The sequence below is a fragment of the Zosterops lateralis genome (genome assembly GCF_965231275.1).
Source record: "Zosterops lateralis genome assembly, chromosome: 17".
Taxonomy (NCBI): domain Eukaryota; kingdom Metazoa; phylum Chordata; class Aves; order Passeriformes; family Zosteropidae; genus Zosterops; species Zosterops lateralis.
The window spans coordinates 10,111,054-10,120,105 of record NC_139777.1 but is presented as its reverse complement, the minus strand read 5'-3'; positions in this window follow the sequence as shown (position 1 = coordinate 10,120,105).

Sequence of the window (9,052 nt, the reverse complement as noted above, 5' to 3'; positions counted from 1 at the left end):
GAGGTATCAATGCCAGCAGGCAGCATGTCTCATGGTCCACCACATTGTGCTTAACTTCATCCTTTCTGCTGTTTCCGGAGCTTAGATTCTTTTTTCAAAAAATGGGTCTTATCTCTATTGAGTGCAGAGATAAACTAATCTGTACACATTTTCTGCTAGTGCTGGATGTTTAGGTTTTTCTTCTGACTCTGCAAGTAGTGTTGCCATGACTGTATTATCAGCTTATTTCTAAACCAGCACCCCACTGTGTGCTGAGGGGCTCAGCAGTTGTGTGATATAAATTGTGTTGAAATACACCCAGTTTAGAACCAGCTGTAAGAAAGGCACCTGGTGGCTGCAAATACAGGTAAGAAGAACACACATGACAAGTATCTGATCTACAGAGTCTGGAGCTGTCATCTACTGTGGCAGTGTCCAAGATTGGCTGCAGACATCAGGGCCCTTTCTTGTTGCTGGAACAGTGATCTTTCCTTGCCTAAAGCAGCCAGGAGATGGAATTGATGCATCTCCCTTCTGCTTTGATTCTGCTTAGCCAGAAAGTTGAAAATCCTGAGTCAAAAGCCAGGCTGGACCTGCCTGGCTGAGCAGAGGTAATGCCTGGACTGAGCCCCCTGAGATGTTTTGCCACTCTGCTTTCCCAGGTAGTGGAGTGTTGGGTTGCAATCCTAAAGCCAATTCCACAGTTGTCCCCCTTGGGCCACGGCAAACAGACCCCTGCCTGTCCTTGAGCCCCCCACAGCGTCTTGCAGGTCCCATGGCCTGAGACCTATTTCACAAAACCTGCAGAACACAGGAATTCTCCATTTTATCCTCACTTTCACTCCATGTTCTCATTTTTGCACCTGTGGCTGAATAAGCCAGTTCGTTCACATGCCAGAGCAGCCAGAAACTTTTCTTTCTGCCTGGGTTTTGTAACAGTGTTTACTCTTAGGGCTGCACATCCACAAGTGAGGCAGGTTCTGCACATGGGCCTGCTCTCACCTCACAGCTCTGCCCTGGCACTGCTGGGCTCTGAGGGCCACATTCCTGCAGCCCTGACTGCACCAAGAGCTGTGTCATGCTGTTGGGTCACACACAGAGGTGAGACTGAAGCGTGGCTGGGATTATGGCTGCTCCAGCAAGGTGATCTCCCTCCTCTCCATGTGATTCTCAAGGGTTAGGGGCACACCAGCTTGCCTGGTGCAGACTAGGGGATGCCAAGTGTCCTGTCCCCCAGTGAAAGTGCACACACAGCCACCACCACATCAACACACGCCTTCACTGACCCCACGGTGCCCTGGTCTTGTAGCCAGGGCCAGGACTCACTGTCTCAGTTCACATTGGGTTCTAATCAGCTATTTTACGGTAATGACTTTTAGTCATTTTCATTTCAAGCTTGGTTTGAAGTAAAACAAGTGGTGATGGAGTGCCACAATAAGCGTCTGATTTTTTTTTTTTCCTGAAAGTTGTGGTTACCATCAGATTCTAAGAAAAGTCTTTCCACTGCAGATTGGAATCATCTAAGCCACTTACACATATCCTTTTATTTATTGGTGATTCTGCTTGGCTAGTTAAAGGTGAAAAACCCTTTTTCTTGTGTTTCAGTCGCATTTCTAGTTAATACTCATTAACTGACTTAATGTATGTTACACATCATCAACCTGATTCACTACTGACATAAAACAGAAGCGATTCGTTAGTAACGGTCCCTTGCCAATTAGTGAACTAAATTACGTTTGAACAATTTTCTTCAAAGATTCTCCTCCTCCCCTCATGCATCATTTGGCAAGTCCCCTGCATGCTTACTGTAATTGTGTGCGTGCAGTGAAAGGAGACTGTTACCTCCCCAACCAAAATAAATGAATATTTGATCCTGGTGCTAATGTAGCAGTGAGTAATACAAAGAATCACAGGCATCCCCCCTTTGATCGCCCAAAGATCCCAACAGCAATTAAGATTAAAAGCTGCTTAAAAAACACAGAATATTAGGAACATTCTGTAAGAGGAATGTGAATGCTCCCCAGGGTTTTTTAGAAAACCAGCGAAGAAGGGGAACCTGTTCTCGTTTATCACAACCACAGGCTCTTAAACCGCTGTGGTGTGGATATCCTCAACCTGCTGAGCCAGGTTAGTGGGGCTTCTTGGAATCCTTCCTTCTTTCTAGGATGGCGTTTAACCAGAAACCAAGACTGCTCTTCTTAAGTCAAACAGAAAACGCATCGTCTCACCCACATCCTTATTAAATAACCTGTCCTTGACAGGAAAATAACCCCAGCCCCTGGTGCTATGCGGGGAAGTTGGTGGACAGGTATAAGAATTTGGTTTTCACCTGAAAACAGAGGATTATTTTGGGATTTCCATGGCTGCGTGTGCTCTAGGAAGTCATCTGATCTGATCTGATCGCTACTGTTGCTGTTTCAGTTTTGGAGAGAAGGCAGAGAGGAGAAACGAAACATAACCCAGGAGCATGAGAAACAAATATGAGTTCATGCTAAAAACAGGAGAGTTCTGCCATTGATTTTAATGGAGCGTGAAGGGGCCTCTATCCATGGTGGTGAAACAAAAATCACTGTCCCAGTGAGCTGAGTGCTCATGTTTTCCCCCAGTGCATTTAGGAAGTGACCCCAGTGGAATGTCTTGGCTATACCTTGCTCTGAAGGTGTTTAGAAATCAGCCAGTGTTTTCCTGAGTGTAATTCTAATCATCAATCTTTGACCCCCGGGGCTGTTCTGTGAGATTACCATCTCGAGATTTTGGCTGGCAGTTTAATTTTTGTAGGTTCTGCATTCTTCCCTTGAGTCAGCAGGTAAAGTATGTAGCTGTGGCCTGCATTTGTCATGCCACAGGGCTGCCATTCTTGGGGGCCAAGGCCTTCGTGCCAAAAGCATAATGTCACCCTGCTGGAATCCCACCCACGTGTGTCACCAGGCAAGGTCTTTTCTGTTAATGGATGAGTAAAATTTCACCAGGCTTTTGTTGTCATCACGAGGTAAGTAAGAGGGATTTGCATCTGAGCTGGCACATTTTCCAGAATCAGTTTCCAAGGCTAATTTAAGTCTGGTTGGCATGCAGATCTTTCCTTTAAGCGGAGGCTGAGATTCCGAAGGCTCACAGTTTTCCATAGGAAACACCGCCCTGGGTATCCATGTGCCAGACAGGCCTGTTTGGCATTTCCTGGAGCATCAATGACCCACTGTTCTAATGCAGAATTGATTGGCTGATGGTGTGAATACCTGGCTGTGGAGCTGGCTTTACGCTGGAAAAATAGGAATGCAAATACTTTGGCTGTGATCAGTGGATTCAACACTCACATCCCTGGAAGTGTCCAAGGCTGGGTTGGACAGGGCTTAGAGCAACCTGGGATAGTGGAAAGTGTCCCTGTAGTGGCAGGGGGTGGAATGAGATGGGCTTTAAGGTCCCTTCTCATCCAAACCATTCCACAATTCTATGATTTAATGTCCTTCAGGAAGGTTCATAGCTGTTTATAAGAAAAGCACCCAGCCCTGCCCTGGAGGCCTTTGGGCAAACACCAGAGGGAGAAGGGGGATGTGGGAGGCAAATACAAGGTACTGGTTTCTTTTCCAAGCATGTCATGCTATATTCTGTTCATGTGTTTCTCTACAGGACGTGCAGTAAGGGGATGTTTACTCTGATGAAAGTCTGGGCTTGATAACAGGAAACCAAGTCCTTTGTGCAGTAGATTGACCTTGAATCACACACAGACCTTTTTTTCAGTAACAGGGTAAGACTGTGTAAAACACAAGAAAATGGTGTCTCCAGAAAACAAAACTGGCATTTGGAGTTGGCTAGAATGTGCCCAAGCCTCTGCCAGCCTCAGCTCCGTGAATGTCAGCCCGAGCAGGTGGTCGAGGCACAGCCACGGGTCAGGGCCTTGTAGGAGAATCAAGGGGACAGTTGCTTTTTGTCCCTGAATACTTTTCCTTAGAAGTTCTCTCTAGACAGAAAAACAAAGCTGCATGTGCCTGTGGGTGAGGAGCAGTGCTGGGATGCAGGAGACCCTGCAGTGGGGGGGCATTCAGTGGTTTAGAGAAGAACTCCCTCCCTAGGGAACCATCTCAGGAGCCCTTGCAGGAGCTTTGTTACAGGGCTTTGTTGGATGTTTCCAAGTGCTTCCTCAGTGTTATTAAAACAGCATTGCAGGATGCAGCTCCATTAATAACCAATAATTCCAGAGTGAAAGAGCTCTGCTTACATGCAAAAACCTACATGCAAAAACATGCTGAACTCTGCTCACACATCTCTAGCTGTTACCTGCTACAGCTCTCCAGGCACAGAACCACATACTGGTTTTCATGGAAAGGGACCTTAAAGCTCACCTCATTCCTCCCCCTGCCATGGGCAGGGACACCATCCCAAGTTGCTCCAAGCCCCATCCAACCTGGCCTTAGACACTTCCAGGGATCCAGGGGCAGCCACAGCTGCTCTGGGCACCCTGTGCCAGGGCTTGCCCACCCTCCCAGGGAACAAATCCTGCCCAATATCCCATCCATTCCTGCCCTCTGGCAGTGGGAAGCCATTCCCTGTGTCCTGTCCCTCCATCCCTTGTCCCCAGTCCCTCTCCAGCTTTCCTGGAGCTCCTTTAGGCCCTGGCAGGGGCTCTGAGCTCTCCCTGGAGCCTTCTTTTCTCCAGTTAAGCATCCCCAGCTCTCTCAGCCTGGCTCCAGAGCAGAGGGGCTCCAGCCCTTGGACCATCTCCATGGTTTCCTTTGGACTGGCAGTTCCATGTTCTCCTTGTGCTGGGACTCCTGAGCTGGAGGCAGCTCTGTAGGTGGGGTTTCTCTGTGGAACTTAATCCCCATCTTGCAGTCCCCGTATCTTCCCTGCCATTAACTGAAGACTTATCCATTGAAAGCAATCACTTCCTGTTGTTCATTCCTTCTGGAGCACACAATTCCACATCAGCAAGGCTCTGGTGACTCCCAACTGTGTCCCCTAAACAATGGGCTGGGAAGGGACAGCACAGGTAGCTACTACCTGTGTGTTCTACTGAAAGCTTGGATCAACTTCCCGTGGGTTGGATTAGTTTTCTGTGACCCGGCTCCCCCCATTGCCAACAGCTGGCAAGGGTGGAAGGGGAATTATCCATGGGACAGGCACCCCAAGGACCTCTTGTTTTGACACAAACCTCCACATTGACCAAGCTCAAGAGGAGCCAGAGCCTGTAGCACAGCACAAAAACGCTCTGAGACAATTTGGTGTTATTCCATGGCAAATCAGTGCATGCTTCAGCACCTGGGAGATGCTGGCAAGCAGGACATTCGGGCACAGCTGAGTTGCCTGTACATTCAAATATTTCCCATTCCTGATGGCTGTTACCTGGTTTCTCTGCCGAAGCACTGTAATTACACTGAAATAAAAAAAGGAATCAGGCCAGTTGTCTGACACTGTGTTCTTTCTATTTTCAAAGAGCTGCACGAAGAGTTTAGAGGCCTTGGAGCAGGAATATCAAAAAAAACACCAAAAACCAACCCAACTCCCAGTACATTTTAGCTGAGGCCAGATGGGCTCATCCAAATATACTTTGCTGTGTGTGTTAATTCTGGGGAAGCTTTGTGTGCTTTAAAGCTTTTGGTGACTTGGAAATATGACCCACAATCAACTCATTGCATTTCTATAAAGGAGATCTAAGGATCTGACATGGATGTGTCAATTTTCTTCTTTAAAAAAAGACGTCAGCCTGCAAGTAAACTTGCCATGGCAGTGGTGTGTTGGAGAGCCATTACCTACTTATTTCCAAAAATTATTTAGCCGACTGGCTGGCCGCCTTTCGTTTTTCCCAGGCTCTTGGAGAGAATGTAAGAGCTGAGCTACTTGGCTACAAGAGATTTTCTCCTCTGGAGTTGGCAGCTGCTCATTCCGGAAGAGCAGCAGCATATTTGGCCACTGATTGCAAAAGAAAAGGGAAAACCATTATTTTTTCATTTTGCTTTTTTAACTCTCCAGTGGGAGACATTGACTGTGTTTGGGTGACCCTGGTTGCTACAGCATTGCTAAGGCCTCCCTATTCCTTAGAAGTGAAAAATTAGGATATTCAGTTCTTAATAATTCATATATTCCCCTTGGCTGGACTCAGAGCAAGCGGGTGCCAAGTGTCTCATTGTGTCAGGCCTTACACAGCAGCACATTCAACGTCACGGCTTCATGAGTCAGGGTTTTCTCTCTGAAAAGGATCACGTCAAGAAAACCAGGACAAAAATTCCCCATAGCCCAGCAACAGAGCGTGCTGTGTAAGAAGCTCTGCTGGGAAGAAGAGCGAGATGTGAGAGTCAGATCTGTCTGCCTGGGCATCCTTCCACGCCGGACAAAGGCAGCGCTCAATGACGGTCAGCGAGGCTCCGTGACTCAAGAGCTTTGATAACCGCTCCAGGAGGAGCCGGGCGTGCAGGCCTGGCCAGACCTGTGACCGTGCCGTGGCTTTGCTGATGTCAGGGCACCTTTGAAGCCACTCCACGGGTGCCTCATGGCTCGCTTTGCCAGGCTGAGGACACCACGTGCACCGTGGCTCCTGTTCAGACCTGCTGGGATTGCAGGGAGCTCCAGGATGTTGGATGTGTTACGTCACAGGGACTCTGCTGCTGTCACCACCAGCCCCGTGTGCATCACTGTGGCAGGAAATGCTGCCCATGGGCAGGCTTGGGCTTTTCAGCTGCTATTTCCTCTGCTTTCCATTAGTAATTCCATTAATCTATCGGCACCTATTGCGTCCGCAGATCACAAGATGCTTTGTGAAGGAGATTGAACATCTCATGTAGGGAGGGACAGGACACAAGGAATGGCTTCCCACTGCCAGAGGGCAGGGATGGATGGGATATTGGGAAGGGATTGTTCCCTGGGAGGGTGGGCAGGACCTGGCACAGGGTGCCCAGAGCAGCTGTGGCTGCCCCTGGATTCCTGGAAGTGTCTAAGGCCATATTGGATGGGGCTTGGAGCTTCCTGGGCCGGTGGAAGGTGTCCCTGCCTGTGGGAGGGGATGAAACAGTATGAGTCTTAAGGTCCCTTCAAACCCTAATTATTCTACAATTCTATGATCTTTATGCCTCCAGTATAAAGAGGATAAGCTGAAATTCAAAATGGAAGTGACTCCCCTGAGGTTACAACTCTGCCAGCCAGGAGTGATTTGACAGAGCTTAGTTCTTCAAGGTGTTATCAACATAGGCTTCTCTGCAGTTTCTGATGTTGTGTAGATTTCTGTGAGGAATTTTGTTTGTTAGTCTGGAGTATTAATTGTGAGAGACTTGTGAAGCAGGGCTTTGGGAAATTAATTTTCCATAAGTTCAGCACTCTGCTGGGGACCATCTCACTTTCTCCTGTGATCTGCACCTTAGTGGTGACATTTGGTATTTGAGGGAGGCATCAAAGAGAGGTGCATGTGGAGGGACGTTGCTGAAGCTGAAACCCTTTCTGTTGGTGCACCCACTCCAATTTGAGGTGTTTGAGAGCTCTGGCTGAAGGCCAATGGCCTTAAACACCTTATTTGGTCGATGAGGAGAGATCAGCTCTTTCCCAGGGTGATTCAGAATGGAGACACACTCTCCTTTTGAATCACGGAAGGAAGTCTTTCATCTCTCTCTCCGTTATCTGCAGAGGAACATCACACCCATAACAGTGGTCTTTGAATGAACTGCTGTGGACTTGACATGCATCCCACCGGTCTTGACCAGCACAGCCACTGGACTTGCTCCTGTGCCCTCATGGGGGATGATCAGAAGTCCTGCTTAGGCACATTATTTTGTGTCTGTGCACTGAGGAGGCTTTGCACCTTCCTCTGGAGCATCTGTTGGGAGTTACTGCTGGAGGCAGAGGTGGGCTGGATGGGCTTTTGGACTGATCCGGCCATTCTCGTCTTCTTTTGATCTAGAATAACATTCAGCCATTGCTTACTGGTGCAGGAAGGATGAGGATGTTGCTGATTTCAGTATTTCTACAGATTTTTTGAGAAACAAAGAGTCACTTTCTTTGGGTTTAGTGAGTCTGGAGATTAGCACTGATCCCCATGAATCCTGCGGTGTGTGCAGCATTCCTGGGAGCTGTGTATAGATTCCTTGGGTGAGCACAGCCTGCCTTGGGCAAGCTCACTGGGGGGACGTGAGAGAAGATGGTTTGATGTATGACAGTGGAGCAAAGATGGAATGAGATGGGAATCACTGAGGGACTAAGTTTTGGTCACATTCAGGTGGTTTTGCTGTCTGTTTCTGGTTCCTCTGAGACTTGGTTTTCTCCTGAAAAATAACTCAGGAGGATTTGTGTGAGGACACAGGAGCCACACTGAATTGGGGGCCTGGTTTTGAGCCTTATCTGTGGTATTTTCTGAAGAAGCCAACAGGAGAAGGAGGGTGATAAAATTCCCCTGGCTCCAGCCTCTGCTTCCAGGACACAGCGAGGGCAGCGCTGGCCTCCTCAAGCCAAGGCAGGAGGGAAAAACACTTCATTCCTGGGAGCCCACCTGCTCTCCTGCTGCTCCTGCAGCCAAGGAACATTCCTTTGCTCAGGAAAGCAGGAGTTCTGTGCCAGGCACTCCCCCCACCTGCGTGGGCCGGGAGGAAGAAGAGGCCAGGCACAGCAGCTGCCCCTTGCCAGGCAGGAGCTTACGGAGAAAGCTGGATCCTTTCTGAGTAACAGTGAATTCCTAAGCCAAGCAAGGGTGCAGATCCCTTTGCTGGGAGCAAGGCAAGTCTGTTCTTGGTGGGAAGTTCCTTCTCAGAGTCTCACCTGGGGAAGAAGGAGGGGGATTTGGGAACAGTCAGGCTGTGTGGGACAGCAGGGCCGCAGCCTGCTCTGTGATTCCCAGACAGGGAATTCCCGGGACAGGAAGCAATGGAGTGATTTCCCTGGAATGTCGGGATGTCTCACTCATGGACATGAATGAACAAAGATGGGGGAGGACCATGGGTTTCCCCTTGCCCAAGGTGCTCTGGTTCCTGGTGCTTTCCCATTGACAGTCAAAGAGAAGCTGCCTTGCCCCTCTCCATCCTCCTCCCAGTGTGGCACACAGCCGGGAAGGATCCTCATGGATCCAGGGACTCAGATGTCTCCTGCATCAAGGGTGGGCAGC